Below are 22,196 nucleotides of genomic sequence, written 5' to 3' on the forward strand. Positions count from 1 at the left end.
TGGAAACAAAGCCCTATGAAGAGAGACTCAAAGAACTGGGCATGTTTAGCCTTGAGAAGAGAAGACTGAGGGGAGATATGATAGCACTCTTCAAGTATTTGAAAGGTTGTCACAGAGAAGAAGGCCAGGATCTCTTCTTGATCATCCCAGAGTGCAGGACACGGAATAATGGGCTCAAGTTACAGGAAGCCAGATTCCGGCTGAACATCAGGAAAAACTTCCTGACTGTAAGAGCAATACGACAATGGAACCAATTACCTGGGGAGGTGGTGGGCTCTCCCACACTGGAGGCCTTCAAGACGAGGCTGGACAGCCATTTGTCAGGGATGCTCTGACTTGGGTTCCTGCATTGAGCAGGGGGTTGGACTCGATGGCCTTGTAGGCCCCTTCCAACCCTACTATTCTATGATTCTATGATTCTATTCTCATACTCTACTTTATACGGCAGGCATGGGGAATGTTCAGCCCTCCAGATGATGTTGGATTACAATTCCCGTCATCCCTCACCATCAGCTCTGCTGGCTAGGGCTTATGGGAGTTGCAGTTCAGCAACATCTGGAGGGCCACACAATCCTCAACCCTGTTCTATGGTTTCAAGAGACAGCACAACATTATGATGAAGGATGACATTCACGGTACTGAGGCTGCATACCTTGCTCCTGTGACCGGTACCAATGGGAACTTTAATAGCTACAAATTAAATTCACATTTAGCGCTCGGTACAAACATTAATTAACTAATCTTCACAATACCCCTGTGGGAAAGCCATGTCATTATGCCTGCTCGGAAAGGTTAAGTGAATTGCCTCCGTCCATGCAACAAGCCAAAGACTGAAGTCAGATTAGCATTTATAAATAGTTCGCATTTAGGATTGCATTTTTTTTTTTAAGAGGAAAGAGAGGGGTGTTAATTTTCTTTTCTTTGCTCATATCTCTTTTCCTGCCTGGTATTGACTGCATTTCCAACTTTTGCTGCCATAGCTCCAACTAAGCAAGAGAAGGAAGGAAGGAAGGAAGGAAGGAAGGAAGGAAGGAAGGAACCACCATGCACTGTATACAGATTAGCACTGTGCCAAAAATGTATTCTACTTTTTTTTTAACCATTCTCACTCAATTTGATAGAGAAGAAATTGCTTTTGAAAAGAAATTCAAAGGAGGAGAAATTTCAGAGAAATTATCTTGGGTTAGGTTTGGGATTCTTGTGATTACTTTACTTACGAGGTGGCCATGGAGCTTAATTTACTCATGAGGTGGCCATGGAGTGTGCAAAGATTCATTGTACAGCAATCTCTGTGGAAGCCTGTAGCCTTCTTGGCTTCCCACATGTCAATTAAAGCCATCATGAGGAAGGCATTGTGAGGCAATTCCTCCCGTGGGGCGTTTTCAGTTCAGGAAGTGAAGGTGGCCTGGGAGGCTGCAGAGCAATGGAAAGATGTGTGATAGAGAGAGGAAAACACACACACAGCACCCTCGGCCACCTCGCAGTGATTAGGTAAGCTCAAAAACCAAAAGAGTTTCAAAATTCTGCCTCAGAAAAGTGGAAGCCTCAACATAGTTGACGCTGTTGCCACTTGCAGGAGCAGCGCAATAAACCAAAAACCTTTAGGAAAAAAAGAAGCTGTGCTACAAGCCCTGCCAATAGTGAGCTCTATCTGTGAGAAGCTGTTGGAGAATTTCTCCTCCCCTAGGAGAAATTGGGTGAAATTGTCTCCCCAGTTGCTCTGCCCACAAATAGGCCTGGGAATGTTGAGCGGTCATTTGCACACAGTTCTAAGACAGAAAGCTCATGCATCGCCCCTCTAGGGAAAAGTACTGGCCAGGATCAGCTGTTATGGACATGCAAAGGAGAACTGCACACACAACAAGGGGTTTGTTTCTTGGAGCCAATCCACATGGCTGACTTAATGCGGAGGGAGAGCACATCAGGGTCATTCACGACAGGCCAATCCACAACCTCCTCGCAGCTTCCCTCTGGAAAAGGCGCATTTTCAGAAAGTCATTTTAGTGCATTGTTTTCCTTAAATGGGGCTCTGGAGCAGTTCCACTGCAGTGTGCCCCATCTCGCTCATTAAATCCTGGGTGTGCCTATTGTCAAGGGCTAGGGCCGCCCCTTCCCCCCCATTCCCTCTTTTTGGACACAAGCTTCTTCCCACTCAGCAGTACTTCCTATTCACAAGCATTTACCCATTGAGAATCTGTAGCATCTTTTTCCCATTAAGAAAACCAGAGTGGTGGTGTTTCAAGCCTTCAGAATAGCATACTTCCTCTTTTTCCCATTGAGAAAATCAGAGCTGTGCTGCTTCAAGCCTTCGCAGCAGTGCATTAGCTGTCTAGCCTCTTTTTCCTATTCACAATAAGGCAGTTTCATTCACAGAGGGGTAGGAGATGGGGTGGTCAGTAATGGGAGCCTGCAGCAGTGGTATTTCACAGTATCGTTACTGTGATACACTGAAAACTAAAGAATACAGAGAGGGGAAGGAGGGGGGTGGCCAGTAGCAGAAGCATGGACAGGGTAGGGGAACAAGCCTCCCCCCTCATTTGCTGAGCAGCATCTCTGCAGTTGATGACATTCACTTCAACTGGCAGGACTCCTCCCAACCCCAAAGTAAGGCAGTTTAAAGTGTCCATGTGTGAATATAGTGCCCATGTGTGCCCATGTGTGAGTATTTTTAGGTGGTGAATACTCTGCTTTTCTTGCTTCATATGCCACTGATGGACCAAAACTGATTTCATGATAATCTGGATAAAAGCTGAAAATGCTTCTACATGCATTTCCATGTAGATCTGGCCTTGGTTGTGGTGCAGCATATCCCACTACCGAAGACTCCTTGAGATAGGGATAGAGGAATCTTCAGTTTTGGTTTTTCAGTTTCTCGTTTTAAGTTTGGTTCATCTCAAACATTGAGAATTTCTCCAGTCTCAAGTTTGGTTTATCACAAATGTTGAGATTTGTTGTTAAAGTTTGCACGAAAATTCATAGGCATTTTTTTTTTTTGCAAATTTCTCCTAAAACATGCATTTTGTGTGCAAATTTGCCTAATACATACATTTTTGCAAGCAATTTTCCTAATATAATGCATGTTTTAATGCTATTTTCCCTAATATACCTTTTTCTGTACACATGTTTTGTTGGGAGAAGTCCATTGTAAAACTTGGAGAAGTCTGAATTTTGAAGGATAACTGAGTTTCGGTTTATGCAGGTGGTTCAAATATGTGAAATTATGCAAGTTCACTGTAAAAGGAAAACTGAACAAATTTCTTCCACATCCATAGTGGGAACCCAAAACCAACAAACACAGCTCCATCTTCAGGCAAAGTTCATTCTGATGCACACATTTATTAATATGGAGGTGATGTCAAGCAATATGAAAGCTCATCTGGGGGGGGGTGTTATCTGTGCAGTTATTTAATACTCATAAGTCATCAACCTGGGCTGCAATTATCAAGTGATGACAAACATGGAGAGGTGGACTCTTCCTTAAGTGATGCATTGGCACATGGTAAATATACAACCAATCAGCAGTGTGGTGCCGGCTATATGGATCAGTTTTGTGCTGGCAACCAGTCAGTTTATCGTGTGTGTGTGTGTGTGTGTGTGTGTGTGTATAGAGCAGGTTGGTATAAAGTGGCACAACAGCAAAGCAACAAGGAGGCTCTGCATCCACCGTGGATCCATTCAGTCTTAAGGTAAAATGTATAAGAAAGATAGAAAGACTAACAACAGAATATTGCAATATAGATTTTAAGCTAAATATTTCAACTTCCGCCCTCATCAGTTAGCAGCATAGCTATTGATGAGGGCAGAACCCGAAGTGTTTAGCTTAAAATATTTTTTTTAATATACTGTTGTTAGTCTTTACACACACACACACACACACACACACACATATTTGAGAAAGCAGGTTTTCCATCAGAGATGAGATTCTAACATTTTCTTTTACTTTAAACAAGTGGGGACCCATGCAAAAAATTCACAGAGTGTGTGTGTGTGTGTGTGTGTGTGCACGCACACATGTGTGCTGCATCCTATCACACACACACACACACACACACACACCCCAATTGTCTAGGTGACCAGCTTGAGTAGTGGAGCTGTGGTGGGTTTCCCTAGGCTCAGTTTCATGGATTTAGCTCTAGGGAGAGCTGCCATCATCGCAGCCCCTCTGCTTCAGCAAAGTGGTGGCAGCTGACTCCATACCTGGCTCCATGGAGCCCAGACCGTCAGCAGTACTCCCTGCTTCCTGGGCTGAGGGACACCACAACAAGCCACTTGCTGCCCTTCAACCTAACTCCCAGCTTGGTAGCTACGGGTACACACACACAGTGGTGTAGTGGTAAATTCTGAAGTGTGGGCATTCATCCTGGCAACCCTCATTTCCCCATGGCGAGTCCAAAATTGCAGGCAGCTGTAGTGATCCATATCAACAAACCAGTTCTAGGGGTTCTATCTCCACCAGGAGCAGATCATTTGTAAAGTTAGTGTGTCTTAATTGCCCACTCAGGACCAAGACACTGCAAAATATTTTGCATTACAACAGGGAACAATACATGGTTGTTGGGAAAACCCATCTTCCCCAGCTATTGTGAGGATTGCAACTAAGCGTATAAGGAATGGGGAATTCTGAGAGGGGGTGGCAGATGACATCAACATCCTGGTTAATTTTTTTAAAAAATGCCGGCACTGTGTCCCTACAAGACGTAGCCCCACTACACACTGTTCACGCATCTGAAGCTGCTCTGTACTGCCAATGTTTGCTGGCAGCATAAGGGCAGCACACATGTAAAACATTTGGCCCCCAACTATTTGGGGTTGGGGTGGAAATGGTGGGTGGGTGTTTCTTCTCTGAAGCAGCATTTTTATGCATACCTTGCCCTCTCTACTAGCACCTACATAGACCTACTCATCCCCCCTCACTCACACTGACACACGCACCATTCTGCTACTCACCATGTTTGCACCTAGCATACTCAGTTTGGAAATAGGGGAGATGATGGCATTGAATGATGGAATGGAAAGGTGGTGGTAGATAATAATGATGAAAGGACGGAAGGAAAGGAAAGATTGCCTTGAAATCTAAGAAGACTGACTTCCTGAACTGCAATTTTTAATTTTACATTGTTTATCTGAATCCCAAAATGCAGATTCACAAGCTGATCAGAGTTTCCTTTTCAAACTAACTAACTAACTAACTAACTAACTAACTGAATTAACATTTTCCTAGTAGGAAATAGGGGAAGGGGATATACAGATGAATTTGGGGGGGGGGTCTCTCTTAAGGGGTACCAAAGACACATTCAATATGTTAGGACTGTAAAGTTCAGAATAGATTATAGGCAATCTACTGAGAATAGGTCCTGTGAAAGCTCCATTGTAATGAATGGGGGCAGATGAGAAAAACAAAACAAAAACATTCCAATGTGCTTTACGAAGAAGAAAAATTTGGAAGAATATATTCCATGTGTGAGTGTGAAGCCTAAATTCGGAGGTTAATGAGACATCAGTCTTCTTAGACTTCTCATGGGAATTACACTACAGAAAGCATACTGTTACCGAAGTCAGACCACATCAGGAAACTGATGGAAAATCCTAGCATAAAATGAAACAGATAAATGTGGTTACCAGGACTTGCACAGCATGTTCTTTTACTGGCCACACTCTTGAGTTATTTCAACAAAACAATGAAAGTTCAAAGACCATTAGGAAGTGCTTTTGTGCTTATGCAGCTGCCAAGAGAAACCACATAAAAACAATGGAATCAAGACTCTTAACAGCACTGAAATGTGTCTTGAAATCAATAACAAGAGGCGCACATGCACATTATACCCAATGGGATCCCCAGTCCCCACTTCGTTGGCATATTTTTGTAAATACAAATGAGAGATCAGGGTAGACTTTAACAAGATGTGGCCTGAAACATAAATGCAAATAAAACTGCAATTCATGGGTGTGTTGTTGTTGCTTAATTTGAGAAGGGTTTAAAATATTTTTGTTTCTTGTTAAAATGTGAGATAAATTATTTAATGTTTAAAAGATTAAGATAACAGGCTGTTGAGTTTTCCAACATATTGTAATACTTGTTACTTCAACTCATCACAATTTACTAACTTCTGAAGATACTTAATTTTTGTAAGGTGTTTGAGATGTATATCTATGTCCTCTAGTAGAGACACTACTTAGAAAGGGGTAAAGGGGAGCAGTCGTCCCCTTGCCCATTATATTGGACCATGCAGTTATTCCTTAGGACACTTATACATAGCTGTCACATCCATATGCTAAGGTTACCCCCACACACACATTGATTTCTCTGACAGAAAAATACTGAATGCAATGAATATCTTATCATTACAGGACAGTTTTCAACAGATACACCCTCTGAGATTTACCTGCTGTTGCCTTGTTGGAAGCTGCTACTATTTCACTTTCTACATATGGGAATGGCTGGATTCTTATTAGACTTGCCATCTCGTATCTTAGTGTTAACCCCATCATTTCTGCAATGCCAAACAGTCATCTGATATGTTTAGTCTTTGTATGTTCTGACTTACTAATTCATAACAGGGTCCTGGTATTTGCTTGCATACTGATTTAGTCAAGTGAAGGCTGGCAGCTCCCACCCAATTGTGGTGGAGCTCTAAATCCATTCTGGGTTTCAAACAGAACCAAGGTGCTGAACCTGATACTCAAACTAGGTTCAGCACCATGGATAGCTCCTTTAGAGTTCTGGCTGGTTCTGACTGAAGCTCAGAATGGAATTACAGCCCCACCGAAATCAGAGCCACCAGCCTCCACTGATTTAGTCGTAACTGTGAAGAGAGGGGCCATCAGCAAAACCTAGATAGCTAAGAATGCAATCCTATGCATGCTTATTCAGAAGTAAGCCCCACTGTGTGCATAGGACGGGAGACCTAAAGAGTTACAGTTGAACCATTTTATGTTATCTGTCTCCCTTAATGAGGTTTATCCTCATCAAGACAGGAGAAAGGAAGAAACCTTGTTCCTTGTCACTTTTTATGCTAAGCAATTGGCTCAAATCTTCATTTACTGTAACTAAACTTCCTGTTAACTTGATATATCATCATCATGCCTGCAAATATGATATGTGCTTCATCAAAACCTTAATTATGCCAATTATTTTTGTTCTCATAGTACAACATTTTCCCAGGTGTTTCATACCGAACTCTAACCAAAACATTGTCAAATGCTCTTCATAAAAGCGGCAATATTGGAATGACCAATTTGGCACTACAGAACATAGCAAATACACTTCAGGAGAGGAAATGTTTCTCTGTCTGCACAAACAGGTGAACATTACAACACTAACAACATTTTCTTGAGGGTAAGGGCCAATTCAAATCCATGGAGGCTGTCTTCTCAAGGGGCTGTACCACCGTAGAACGCAAATCAGGGACTGCCCTCAGGTGAAAATTCCCTGAATATAGAAAACTCCTTAAACATCAGGGAGAAGGATTTTAGATTTGTCTTCTCCCTGACATGTGAGGTCACCATGTTCAGGGATCTTTCAACATAAAGGAGTTTTCAAACAGATAATCTCTCCCATGTATATTCTTAAGTGAGCTATTAGAAGACATCAATACTATAAGCAACTTGTTTATACATTCTATATTTGAGTAAATCAATAACATGGAAAGCTGTTCTTGAACCTCTGATTAGGATTCATGGCTTCTTTAGGTTACATAAACATTATCCTTGGTACTTTATGAGTGGTCAGGATCTTGAACGCATATATCACCCAAAAGGAAGTTCCCCTAGCAGGTACCCCTTCACAACTACATTGATACTGTTTCTGAGAAAAATGAAGCAGTGGCCCAGTTCAGACATCACAGTAAACCATGGTTTGTTGTGCCAAGAATAAGCCACAGCAAACCTCAGGCAGACACCCCACTCCCCTCCTTTGGTGGGCTGTGAGGGGATTGGAAGCTTTTGCTTCTGTTATTGATTAAACACAATTTAGCATTACATCTACACCCTTTGTTGTTCAGTCGTTAAGTCGTGTTGAACTCTTCGTGACCCCATGGACCATAGCACGCCAGGCCTTCCTGTCCTCTGCTCTCTCCTGGAGTGTGCTCAAGTTCATATTCATTGCATCGGTGATGCTATCTAGCCATCTCATCCTCTGCCGTCCCCTTCTCCTTTTGCCTTCAATCTTTCCCAGCATCAGCGTCTTTTCCAGGGAGTTTTCTCTTCGCATTAGGTGGCCAAAATATTTGAGCTTCAGCTTCAGTATCTGTCCTTCCAATGAGCACTCAGGGTTGATTTCCTTTAGGATTGACTGATTTGACCTCCTTGCAGTCCAGGGGACTCGTAAAAGTCTTCTCCAGCACCACAGTTCGAAAGCATCAATTCTTCAGCGCTCAGCCTTCTTTATAGTCCAGCTCTCACAGCCATACATTACTACTGGGAAAACTTAGGGATGGCGGAGAATTTCTCCATGAATCTCCGAAATTGTTGGGGAAATTCTCCGCCACCCCCCCGCCACCCCCCAGGATGGGACTTACCTCCTTCGAATGTCCCTCTCGGCGGCGGGTCCCAGCGGCATTTTCGCAGCGTTTTGGCGGCGGCGGGGGCGGCAGCCGGTCTTCCAACCAGCTGCCGCCACCGCCATTACAAAGTAAAGTTAAAAACAAAACAAAACACGTGATAGGCTACGTAACGATTTACGTAGCCTATCACGGCTAGATTTTCAAAGTCAGCCGTGATAGGCTACGTATATCGTTATATAGCCTATCACGGCTGACTTTGAAAATCTAGCCGTGATAGGCTACGTAAATCGTTACGTAGCCTATCACGTTTTTTTTTTAAATTTTACTTTTTTTATTTCGCGGCTGGGGAGACGGGGCGCTCCCCCCTGGCCTGAATTTCAGCGGCGAGGGATGGGGCGCCTCCCCCCCTGCCTGAATTTCAGCCAGGAGGGGCGGGGTGCCTCCCTCCCTGCCAAGAATTTCGGGGGGAGAACCGGAGCGCCTCCCCCCCACCGCGAAGCAAGCTGCAGGACCAGGTAAGGGACTTTCGTCCATCCTTAGGAAAACTATAGCTTTGCTTATATGAACCTTTGTTGGCAAGGTGATGTCTCTGCTTCTTACTATGCTGTCTAGGTGTGCCATAGCTTTCCTCCCAAGGAGCAAGCGTCTTTTAATTTCATGGCTACAGTCACCGTCTGCGGTGATCTTGGAGCCCAAGAAAGTAATATCTGTCACTGCTTCCATTTCTTCCCCTTCCTTATGCCAGGAAGTGATGGGGATGCCATGATCTTAGTTTTGTTAATGTTGAGTTTCAAACCAGCTTTTGCACTCTCCTCTTTCACCTTCAACAAGAGGCTCTTTAGATCCTCTTCGCTTTCTGCCATTAGGGTGGTATAGTCTCCGTATCTGAGGTTGTTGATAATTCTCCCAGCAATCTTAATTCCGACCTGTGATTCATCCAACCCGGCATTTCTCATGATGCACTCTGAATATAAATTAAATAAGCAGGGCAACAATATACAGCCTTGTCGTACTCCTTTCCCAATTTTGAACCAATCGGTTGTTCCATGTCTGGTTCTTACTGTTGCTTCTTGACCCTCGTACAGGTTTCTCAGGAGACAGGTAAGGTGGTCTGGTACTCCCATCTCTTTCAGAATTTGCCACAGTTTGTTGTGATCTACACAATCAAAGGCTTTAGCATAGTCAATGAAGCAGAAATAGACGTTTTTCTGGAATTCTCTTGCTTTCTCCATGATCCAGCAAATGTTGGTGATTTGATCTCTAGTTCCTCTGCCTCTTCGAAACCCAGCTTGTACTTTCAGTAGTTCTCAGTTCACATGCTGCTGAAGCCTAGCTAGTAGGATTTTGAGCATAACCTTGCTGGCATGTGAAATGATGCGCAATTGTACAGTAGTTTGAACACTCTTTGGCATTGCCCTTCTTTGGAATTGGAATGTAAACTGACCTTTTCCAGTCTTGTGGCCACTGTTGAGTGTTCCAAATGTGTTGGCATACATCTACACCCTAAATTGTGGTTAATTTGTGAACACAATCCCTAAATTGTGGATGGACATCCGGCCGCTGGCTAGCAGGGACGCAAATGGCGACTGCCATAGCCGCCGCCGTTTGCATCCCTGTATTCAGCATGATAGGCTACGTAAAGACTTACGTAGCCTATCACGTCTGGGTTTAAAAAAACAACAAAACACGTACACAAATGGCGGCGGCTATGGCCGCCGCCATTTGCATTCCTTATTTTTGGCTATCTTAGTCTACGTAAATACTTCCGTAGACTAAGACCGCCGCCATTTGCATTCCTTATTTTTGGCTATCTTAGTCTACGTAAATACTTCCGTAGACTAAGACGACGAAAATGAGGGGGAACGCAAATACCATAGTGGGCACTATTTGCGTTCCCCTTTATTTTCACCGTCTTAGTCTACGTACATATTTACATCGACTAAGACGGCCAAAAATAAGGAACGCAAATGGCGGCGGCCATAGCCGCCGCCATTTGCGTATGCGTTTTTTTTTAAACCCAGATGTGATAGGCTACGTAAGTCTTTACGTAGCCTATTACTTCTATGTAAAAAAACCCCAAAAAACCAGAAGTGACCAGACTGCAAATGGCAGCGGTGGCAGCCGGTTGGAAGACCAGCCGCGGTGGCGCCGCCACCAAAGCTGCTGCTGGAGCCACCGCCGTCCGGAACATCCACCCCAGGTAAGTCTCGTCCCGGGGGGATCCGCGGGGGGCAGGGGGGGTGGCAGGCCATTCCGCCATGGATTTCGGGGGGCCGAATGCACTGGCATTCGGCTTCGCCGAGATCTGTGGCAGAATTCTCTGACATCCCTATCTTTCATACAGTTGCACTGGAGGGAGAAAGGGGAAGGGGAGAACATGAGGTGGATAAATTGTGATGTCTGAACCAAGTCACTATCTTCTGGACCAGTAGCAAAGGTTGCAATGTCCGAATGTCTCTACTAAAATGAAAGATGTTTCCTAAAGTATCAGATGGACACATACTATGGAAGCAGATGGTTACCATAGCCTTTGCAACTCCTGCCTTCATGTAATGCTTACTTTAAAGAGCAAAAAAGAGTTTGTAATGAAGTACCAATAACATGTCCCCATTAAAACTCGGTCTTATTGTGCACGCCACCACAGAGTATGCTGTTTAATTAGCAAGATGGATTTCAGAGTTGATATGTTCTGTTGTGCTATAATTCCTGCCTTTACAGTAATTTTCTCCTGCTTTTCACACTATAATGTGCTATAAATCCTACTTAGGCTGCTTCAGTGGCCTGTTGCTACTCCGAGTCAATCTTTCAGGCCTTCCGTTGCTATGGCAACCACCCACAATCCTCCGGTAGCTGGAATATGATACAGTCTCCTGAGGAAATTGCTATGAACTTGAGGATCACACGGATTTCAGCCCCTGATGTTTGAATCTGGTCCTGTCTCCTTAAAAAGAAAATCCACACTGGCTTAACTCTGCACCCACCCACACAGAGCCTTTTGTAGGTTGTGCTTTGTATGTGCATGTTGGCATATGAAGGGAAAATAAAGTCAACTGGAAGATCATTCTTCTTTTCAACCTCATCTAAAGAGAAAGACTGAAAAATAATGTAGGCTTAGCTGGTTTAAATGCCTAAACGAACCAGGCACAATTGGAGCAGCTTCTCCGCTCACCCTCTCCCCTTTGTTTCCATTTTCTTTCTTTCTCCTCCTAATCTTGTCTTCTCATATGTTCACAACAAATTCCAACACTGGGTTTAGGAGAGGTGGTGGTGGAATCTATCACTTCCGGCAAACTAGAGATCATATACCAGCTTCTCGCCTTCTCCTGTTTCACCACATTACACAAATTTTACAGAGAGTAAATTAAGCTTCAGTTTTTGAAAATAAAGAGACCTCTTTCATTTTGATGCATTTCCTTAGATTTCCCCCCCCCCCCAATTTCTATCATCTGGGATTCTTCTAAACATTTATAATACTGGGGAAAAGTATCAATCCTTCTGTGCAAGTGAAAGGAAACAACTTTAAAAACACACACACATATCACACAGCTGATTTCCTCAGCAAATGTTGCTAAATGTGAAGCCATCTCTCTTCCTGATTGGCTTCATAGAGCAATTTAGGGCCTGGTCCCAGTTTGAGGGGGTCATATGCCCTCTGGTAAACCCCCTCCTCTGCTACTAGGTGGCAGGCAGCAGCAATACCCCAAGCAGCACTTGATAGCTGTGAGGCTGCCAGTTTTATTCCCCACTCTGCTTCAGAGAGTCTTGCCATGTTGGGGGCACTGTGAGAAATAAAAATGGCAGCTAGACCCAGCTGTCCAGTGCTGCTTTGATCATCACCTGAGACATCTTTTTCGAAAGGGAGGGCCAGGGCAGGCATCAGCAGTGGGTCCTGCCAGGGCACTGGGCCCCAACAACTGCCCAAGTCTGCCAAATGCTAACACCAGCCCAGGAGCAAAGTAGCAACTCTGATTGATCAACGGCCCTCTGCCAAGATATAAACATGATCCATTTGGAGCTGTACTTTGCATCTCTCAATTGCTCCTTTGAGGATATGAGCTATCTTAATAAATCCTCATCCCTTCGGACCATGCGCCCACATTTTCAGGCTCCTTTTCTGTTTGCTTGTCTAATTCCATGGCATGTGGCCTGAAGCCTTTGAAGGTGATTTCAGGAGCTACTCCCTGACGGGAGGCCCGCCAGCTTCCTAATCCAACAATTATCAGGTGATCCATTTGACAAACAAAGGGTTGTGGATACTAAAGGCATTCTGAAGAGAAAAGCCATAATTTTGCAAATATCCCCACATCAGCCAGGTCAAATTTAATGATTGTTCTAATGGCACAATTTGTCCTTGCTATAGAACTCCACCAACATACTGCAAATTCCTTGAAAAACATCAGCTCTGAAAATTATGCCCATGCTCCTTTTCCCCCAATGATTTGATAGACAAATTTCAGTTTTGTAAGCCCCAAATGTTTCTAAATCCTGCCCTGTCAAATTCAAGATTGAACATCAGGGAGGGAACTAATATACCTTTAGGTGCCAACACCAGGCACCAGCACCAGATTGTAGGTTGGAACTCCAGCATTAGTAAGCAACCTTTGACACTCCTGAATTTTTTAAATGCTCTTAACAATTCTGTAAGAACCGATGCCGCTTCAGCCCATATAGTCATTATCAGGTAAATACTATGCTTCATTTAAAATCTCCCAGTGCACATGGTGATTCAATAAGCCAGCTTTCTTCTAGACACTGCTGCCTCAAAGATAAATACCAGATTATTTTCCAACTTAACTAGATCATGCCTAGTTCAGAGCAAAAGCTTTAGGCTTCCATATGCAATCTAACAAATCGATGATGCGTTAGGAATTGCTTTGCCTATGCTGTTTAATGTACATGTTTGACTTTTGCCTGTTTTTAAACTTTATAGTGATTTTTAGTGCTGGTAATAATACTTAGTACTTACAGGGCACTTTACGTTCAAAAACATTAACTAATTAAGAAATCAAATGAAGTGATGGCTATGGCTGATTCAAGCAATGCCAAGTATGTACAAGAGGAGTTCACTGACATTGCCATCACATTATATACAATGAGCAACACAACTACTGGTTGAAATGAAATCTGTCATGTATTCCTTGCAGGCTGCACATAGAGAAGGGTGAGTTCCACCTCAGCTGGAATTAGGACCAGAGGTATTTCTGGAATGCCCCAAGGATCAGATGCTTGCTGGTGGTTCCACACCTGCTCCAGAAATAAAGGTAGGGATCAGGTGCAGGGAGGTATTTGGGCTTCCCCTTCCCTGCCACTAAAGCTTTGGTGCATGTGAGGCAGGGGTCTAGCTTGGTGTGTACATGAGGAACTGTAGTAGACCCTCAGTGTGCATCCCAGTGGCCTTGAGATACAGCTTATATGTGTGTGTTTTACCCAACTGTTGCTGCATCCCAGACCTTTTATCCTTGGATGGGGATCTGAGATGGAGCAAGTGGTCAGTAAAAGCACCAGCCCCTTTAGCTTTGAGGGGTTTGCTTTGACGAATGTAGAGCAGAATTGAGCTGAAGCCATGTACTTGAGCTCTTGCAGGTGCTGCAAAATTCAGTTCCACTGAGTAATCTAGACCTTGAATAGCCAGGATAGCTGGGGATGGAGTAAAACGCATTTAGAGAGAAATTGGAGATCAGAAAGTTATCAGGGAACAAAGTGAGTAAAGAAGAAGTGGTTGCAGAGAAATAGAGAGCTGCACTAGTAACTAGTGATATCTTCTGGTCATATGACCCACTTCTCTGAAGCTATGAAGACATAATTCAGTGCTGGCTAGGAGTGTATGGATTCCCCACCGTCCGTTCCAGTGGGGAATCTGCGGGGGGGGAGGCGATCCGTTCCTCCCCCCTGGAATCCTCGTGGAGCGGCTTCGCTCTGCAAGGATGCTGAAGAGCTGAGAGCCGCCCCGTTCCACCATCCGCCTGCCCCGGATTCCTCCCCGCTGTGTTTTTTTTCCAGCTCCGGAACTTAAGTAAATACTTCCGTAATTCCTGCCAAAAAATCCTTTCCGCACACCCTTGGTCTCCGTAAGAGTAAAGCCCTTCGTGGAGATTCCCTGCATAACTTCCGGTCACCTCACTTGACCTCACCCCACCTGACCTCACCTCACCTCCCCTGACCTCACCTGACCGGACCTCATCTCACCTCACCTGACCACCACAGACAACAAACAGAAAAGATGGAGGATTTCCGTGGACGACTCAGTCCCAGCGAAAGAAAGCCTCCAGAAAATGCCTCATAAGGGTATAGCCGCTCGCGGTCTTTCTTCCGCCACTTCCAATTTACGTTTTTATTTTCGTAATTATTTTCGAAAAATCTGCCCTTTGGCAGAGAAAAAAGAATTGGGTCCACATGAGCGCCGGTCTGGGTCAACCTGGCCGCCCTGTTCCGAGGAGGCTTCCGCGGACCGGATTTGTCAGAATCAGAGCCCATTTAAAATCCAGGTGGAATTCTCTGACATCCCTAGTGCCAGCTCCAGGTTTTTGAGAGCCCTTGGGCAAGACACATTCAATGGACCCCCCCCTCAGCGCGTCTACCTTCTCACTGCCACTGTCACCAGCCGCTACTGCTCCTCATCCTTTCTCATCATGGCTGCCACTTGCTTGCTTGACAGGCAGAGCGTCAGTGAGTAAGTTGGCAGCAGCATCTACTGCTGCTCCTCCTTCTCACCACTGCTGTGTCATAAGCCAGAACAAGAGGCAGAGGAACAAGCAGGTTGCACTGATGAAAAGAAAGAGCAAGTCAGGGGCGCTCCTGTCAGTGGGCCCCTGATGAGGTGTGGCCTCTCATTAGGTACCCAACCATGTCTACCCTTCACACTGGCCCTGACAAAATTACCTTCCTGACGATGGTGGATTACAGATTATAATTTTTCAATAATTTACCGCACAACCACATGTGAGTGCCATTTCCCTTCTCCTATTCCATTTCCTGCCCCCTCCCTGCCCCCAGAGTGAAAAAAAGTGTTGATTGTGCACAGAGTTTCATTTGACGGCTCAGCGGCACACATCAGCATTAAGCTCCAGTCAATCGAAACCCTCGTTCGAAGCTCCCTGCTGGACTCTCAGCCTTCCACAGTCAGTTCCAGGATGGGCAGTGAGCTGCCAATGGCTCCCCCCCCCTTGGTGTCTGTGCTTTGAAGAAGGGGAGAACAACTTCAGTGGTGCATTCTGTGATGATCATGTGCCAGGACGGGTGTGGTGTCCTACCTCTGCAGAGGATTAACTGGCAGTCTTCAAGAGATAAGGCTGGGGGAGGTTAGAGCATGGTAGTGTCAGAAAGCAGGTTGCTGCAGCTGCTGACTCAGGGCTACTTCTGTGTAAGGAGCTTGAACTGAACCATCAGCCAAAACTCAATGGTTAAAACACTGCTGCCAGCATCTACACTCTGGAAGGCTGGAGGATGAGGCTATCAGTGGCTTAAAATCAGGACAACTGTACTTTACCTCCAGTGTCAGAGGCAGTATACCTCTGTGCACCAGCTGGGGGAACATGAGCAGAAGAGCGCTACTGCATGCAGTCGCACTCGTGCCCTCCCTGTGGGCTTCTCATAAGCATCTGGTTGGCCCCAGGGGAAACAGAATTAGGCACTAGATTGGCCTTTGGTCTGATCCAACACAGCTCTTCTTTCGTTCTCATGTTTATGTTCTGACCTGCTGCAGCTTCCAGGAATATTTGACATAGAAACAGATTAAACAGCTTAGTCGAGCATGTCCTTCTGTGCTGTTTTTATTTTCTTGTTTTAATGTTTGTCTTTTATGTTTTTCATGGCATGTAGACCACCCAGAGAGCTCTAGTTATTGGGTGGTTTAGGGAGCAATCCTAGGGCCTCTAGATAGTCTCTAGATGACGATAGGACTGTTTGGTTTCTGGGAACCAAGCTTGCAGCCAGGGCTCCGAGCTTTGTTCCCAGAATCCTCCCCCCACTCCCCCGCCGCCTTGTAGGCAGTGCGGTTCGTCCCCGTCCCCGTCCTCGTAAGTGCAGGGTGGAGTGGGCAATAAGAGGGCATTCCCAGGGGAGGGGAGGGGAGGGGAGGGGAGGGGAGGGGAGGGGAGGGGAGGAGACCGCAGAAGCATCGTTACGACGCTTCCTATGTGGTGCTGGCCTCCCCCCCCCCGCCCTGACGTGCCTCAGCCAGACAGCCAAAATCGGCTGTGTAGCTGCAAATGCAGGGCAGTTGGAGCACAGAGGAGAGGATCCCCTCCACGCTCTGCCCACCCTGCATTGGATAGTCGGCCACCTCCAAGTTCAGAGGCAGCCAACTATCCCCATAGGGATAGTTACTGTACACCCTTAAAAGTACAGTAAAGGTGCAATCCTATGCATGTCTAAACAGAAAAAAGTCCTACAGCTCCCAGCATTATTTATTATTACATTTGTATCCCACCTTTTTTCCCCCCAAGGAACCCAAGGCATAGTCCTCCTCCTCTCCATATTATCCTCACAACAACCCTGTGAGTTTAGCCTGAGAGTCAGTGACTGGCCCAAAGTCACCCAGTGATAGTGATGGCAGGGAATTCCACCATGGACTAAAATGAGGCCAGATTCTTTGGAATCTGGCCTCCAGAATCCACAGTTGAACGGCACCACTCACCTCCACCTCCCGAGGATCCCCCGTGGACCAGCACTCCTGCTCCAGATCCTTAGCCGATACAGCAATGGAGGCCACCATTACCATTTTGCTTGGAGAAAGACAGCTGCAAATGGTGTAGTGGGCACCACTTGCAGCCGTAAGGCCCTGCCTTTTATGTAAATAGAGCCATAAACAGCTGCGATTAGGTAAAACCCAGGGCTTTACGGCCGCAAGTGGCGTCCACTACGCCATTTGCGGCTGTCTTTCTCCAAGCAAAATGGTAATGGTGGCCTCCATTGCCGTATGAGCTGAGGATCTGGAGCAGGAGTGCCGGTCCGTGGAATCCTGCGAACGCGGAGCCACTCCAGAGGATTCCGGGGGGGGGGGAGGATTGTCTCCCCCCGTGCGGACCCCCCCAGAATGAAAGGTAGGGGTTCCATACATCCCTACCCAATGAGCTTCATGGCCAAGTGGGGACTAGAACCCAAATCTCCCAAGTCTCAGTACAACTCTCTAACACCACTATGTCACACTGGATCTAACTCCACTACATCACACTGGAATGCTGGGAGTTGTTTGGGGAATGCTGGCTGGGGAATGCTGGGAGTTGTAGGACTTTTTTCTGTCTAAACGTATTTCGGATTGTGCACTATGTAAGTAAGTAAGTCAATAATAGCATTCAGATATCTGGGCCATAGCCAGTGAACTTTCTTCTGTGGTTGGCATTACAATCACTTTAGACCTCATTGGAAGGCCCATAGTGGAGCTTCGCCGTTCAGTTGCCCTTGCTTTGTAGCAGGTCCTTACAGTGGGTGGATACACATTTATTTATTTATTTGTATCCTACCCTTCCTGGGTGGTGTACATGGTGGTGTCCCCTTTCCCCCCAGATTCTCACAACAATCCTATGAGGTAGGTCAGGCAGCAAAATGCCTTGGTCCAGCCCTCTACTCAAAGCACACATATTCAAGAAAGCCAGTTGACCTTTTTTTTTCCTTATACAAAGTTATTCTAAAATAAACCCCTATGACCAATAATTTTCCGAGTTTTTTTTTTTTCCCAGGGAGAAAAAAATATTGGAATATCATGATGAAGCTCCTGTATAAATTTTTGCAAACTCAAAAGATAGAAAAACAGCAACGACACTCAGTGAAAACCCTGGAATAGAAATGAATGCTAAGCCAAGGAACAAATCTATAATATATTACAGTTATCTAGTCATGGATTGGACAGGGTGACAATCCAGCCTTATCAGCTAATAAACAGTAAGGCTTCATTAGTGTCTAAGGACAAGAGCTGAGCGATCCCAACCTTACTGATTGCTCAGACAGATAAAAATAATTCTGCTGCTGACTCTGTGCTATGGAAAAGAAAATGAGAACGTCTAGTCCTGCCTAGAAGGTGGTTCCCCCGACTTAAAACATCCCCATACAGATCTCAAGGCTGTTACAAAAATGGGAGAAACGGCATCGTGCTCATCTTGCAAATAGAAGAGCGAGGCACAGAGGGGGAATTACAAAGCAGATTGGAGGGAAGACAGAGGAGAGGAATACAAGTAATTTTGGGGGTAGAGTAAACCAGCACTGCAGGACAGGACTGCCCATGGCTTTTCATTTCACTTTTGGAACACATGAGAACAAACAGGTGTGGTCGTAGGCTGCATGGGAGCTCCCTTACACAGGAGGAGTAATGCAAGCATCTGTTCCAAAGAGAAGGTTCACAATCTCCATTTTCTTGTACAGGGTCATTAAAAGTAGGCAGAAAGTGGGGCTAGGCCAGTGGAAGTCCAAGTTCAAATCACCATTCAGTAGCCTTGGGGTAGACGATGGTCCCAATCCTGATAAAATTAGTCATGCATGTTAATTCAGAAGTAAGCCCGGTGTGTTCAGCAGGGGTTATGCCCCAGTATCAGTGGTAAAGTTAGGTAATTTTAGACCTTGGTCTTATGGGTGGCCCATTGAGATAGCCCTGTGTGTGTGTTACTTCTGATGCGAAACACACAACTAACATTTCACGCCACCCTGCCCCGCAACCACCATTCAATGATTTACAGCTGCTTCCACACTCCCGATCTTTTAGAACAATGCAACAAAACTGTTTGCCAAACCCGATAAAAAAAGAGTACTCCGAGCATGTGCAGTTCTGCATTTTAAACTCATTTAAAGCATAGAACCATGACTACAGAAATAAAACAGAGTTTGCTTCTGATGCCCCCATAACTGCCACTCTCTGGGTGATCATTGCTACACACACACTGGGCTTTGAGCCCAAGGTCCAGCCCTACATGCACCACAGATCAGTATGCTTGGGACTGCAGCCTAGGTTCCAGCTAAACGAATGTAACAAATTAGACATTGACTTACATTCCTTGCTTTCAGTGGGAATTACTAAAGTAAACATAGCTGGATCAGGGCCACTGCCAATGGGTGCTGTGAAACTTAACCTCCAGGTGCCTCCTCCGAGGGAGGCTTGGAAGGCAGCAACAAGGGAGAGGGCCTGGTCAGTGGTGCCCCCCCCCCATTTATGGAATCTCCCCAATGAGGCCTGCCTGGCACCAACATTGTTATCTTTTCAGCGTCGGGTTAAGACGTTCCTCTTCTCTCAGGCATCTGTCAGCATATGATGAGGTTTTAAAGAGGTCTTGGATTTTTCTTATTGTCGATTGTTTAAAATTGTTTTAGATATATGTGTGTCTCTGTATGCTTATATGTTTGTTCGTAAATGGTTTCTATAATGTATTTTAAAGGTTTTTAATCTTTGTAAACCACCCAGACAGCTTTGGTTATGGGACGGTATAGAAATGTAATAAATTAATGAATGAATGAACCTACAGATGCTGTGAGAGTAAACGAGTGAGATAAGACTTTGTATACTGAAAACTCCTGTAGAAAGGATAATTAGGGCACAATCCTATGCATGTTGACAGAGAGAAGGCCTCCAATTCCCTGCATTCCCCAGCCAGCAAAGCTGGCTGGGGAATCCTGGGAATTGGAGGCCTTTTCCCTGTCTAAACATGCCTGGGAATTGGAGGCCTTTTCTCTGTCTAAACATGCATAGAATTGCGCCCTTAAGAACTTTAGGGCCTGCTCCCAGAGGTTCGCCTATGCACCTTAAGAGGCAGTCAAGTCTTTTCATGCAGGAAGCAAACTTATAATAACACAGCCTTTCCCAACCTGCTGCCATCCAGATGTGTTGGACTATAACTTCCATCCTCCCCAGCCAGCTAGGCCATGCACACTGGGAATGATGGGAGCTGTAGTCCAACACATCTAAAGGGCACCAGGTTGGGGAATGCTGCTATAGCTAAGTGACAGGGCCCAGATCTGAAAAGACGGAGGTTTGCAACATGTTCATGGATAAGATGTCACTAGAGCAGCATGCGTGGGAAGTTGATGCACTACCTTCCCCCACAGCACTTTGCTCTAATGGGTGTCATCGCTTTGTCACTTTTGTGAGCACTAAATTTACCCAGTTTGAAGAAGAGAAGATGGTTAATGCTAAAACTGACACCTGTGACATTTTTTAAAAATGACATTGCTGAACTATTAAGTTATAATCCTGTAGTTAGTGCCCAGAAATGTTGTCAGGTTCATTCGCATGCTGCAAGGGAGAGTAGCCTTTTTGATTTCAGCAAAAAGGCATCCTGTGTGGAGGCAGGTACAGTGATGTGCACCTGGACCATTACCATGGAAGCAACTGTCACACTAATGCAGACAAATACATTAGAATCCTGACCTCCCAGGAGGAAACATGCTGTAAAAACTGGCTTGTAATGAGTTATTCACTCACTGCTTGAAAGAATGGGAATGCACCTTCCGAATGCAAATGAGAACAACCATTAATTACTTCTGCACTATAACTCTGGGCCTCCACTTCTGTCTGCGTTGGTCCTTAAATTTTGGAAGTTGCCTTCCTGCTCCTTTACCACCCCAAACAATTGGGGAAGATTACATTTTTGAGTTTCATCAGATTACCTACGCTGTCAGAGCTTCAGTTTCATCCTTTACAAACACACCTTTTCCCCACCTGGTCTGCAAAATGCACTTTCTCCTTTTGGAAGAAAGAAGGTCAACAGGAAATGTATGTGACAGTTTTGTTCAGCATTAAGTCAATGTAATTATGCTTCTGATAAGACCATGCAAGTTTTGCTCACTGGGGAGGGGAAAATTAAAAACTAACCTTGCTGGTATCGGAGATGAAATCCAGTTCTGAGAATGTTGTGTCTGCAGAGATATGCCTGTGTGAAATGTGATGTGGCTATCTCAGGCAATACATTTTGGATGCCATAAAGAATAGCAGGTTTTGTCTCACGCTGCTTGGGGGGCCAGGTGTGGAAGAGGAGCCTTCAAGTGGGCACTGGGCATGCAAAATTCCTAGAGCTGTTACTCTAGACTGGTAAATTCTGAAATGCAGTGCAGCCCTAGGAAGCCCACATACAATGGATATCCTTGGTGCCATCTTGAAAGAGGTGCAAGAGGAAGAGGCCAACCAGGTAAGCCATGGTGGGTTGTGGTGCATGTTGGTGGCCATTTTGAATATTCAGCTCGCCCTGAGGTGGGGGGGTGAATATTCACCCCCTCCATGTGTGTTGGGTTCACAATGGTGTGTCATGTCATCTAAACCCAGGCAGCAGAAGTTGTTTGAGGGTTAAACAACCTGCAAATAAACCATGGCCTTTTGTAGGCTTATTTGAGGCTGAATATTCAAAATGGCCACTGGCATGCCATGGTGGGTTGTAGTGACTGTGCAAACTGGCCCTGTGTCTTTGGGTTTTCCTATTCTCCCCACTAAGGCTTAGTAGGAGAGAATAGGAAAACCCGAAGACACAGAGTGACTAAGGAAAAGGTCAAACTCCCTCCCCAGGGATATGTGTGGTTGCCCCTCTCAGTTTGCAGTATTTAAAAATGCCAAAATCCATTTTAGTCAGATACCTTTATCAGGCCAACCAACCCTCTCCCCCGAATGTGTAAACATTGGAGACCAAACCAACCTGTTGAAATGGCTTTTAACTGAGGTGCTTTATTGATCATGCTGCTGTTTTATTATTGCTGTGGCTCTGGAAATGATTTCTACATTGGTAT

At 45.2% G+C, this 22,196-nt stretch overlaps 1 protein-coding gene across 1 annotated transcript in view; it reads right to left on the reverse strand.

Annotated features, from left to right (window-relative positions):
* NRXN3 (neurexin 3) overlaps nt 1–22,196 on the reverse strand; it is a 1,900,058-nt gene that overhangs the window by 599,674 nt on the left and 1,278,188 nt on the right. The window lies entirely within an intron of this gene.

The sequence above is a fragment of the Heloderma suspectum genome, chromosome 1, assembly GCF_057233095.1.
Source record: "Heloderma suspectum isolate Gila_16-S chromosome 1, 16-S_ref, whole genome shotgun sequence".
In the NCBI taxonomy this organism is placed as follows: Eukaryota; Metazoa; Chordata; class Lepidosauria; order Squamata; family Helodermatidae; genus Heloderma; species Heloderma suspectum.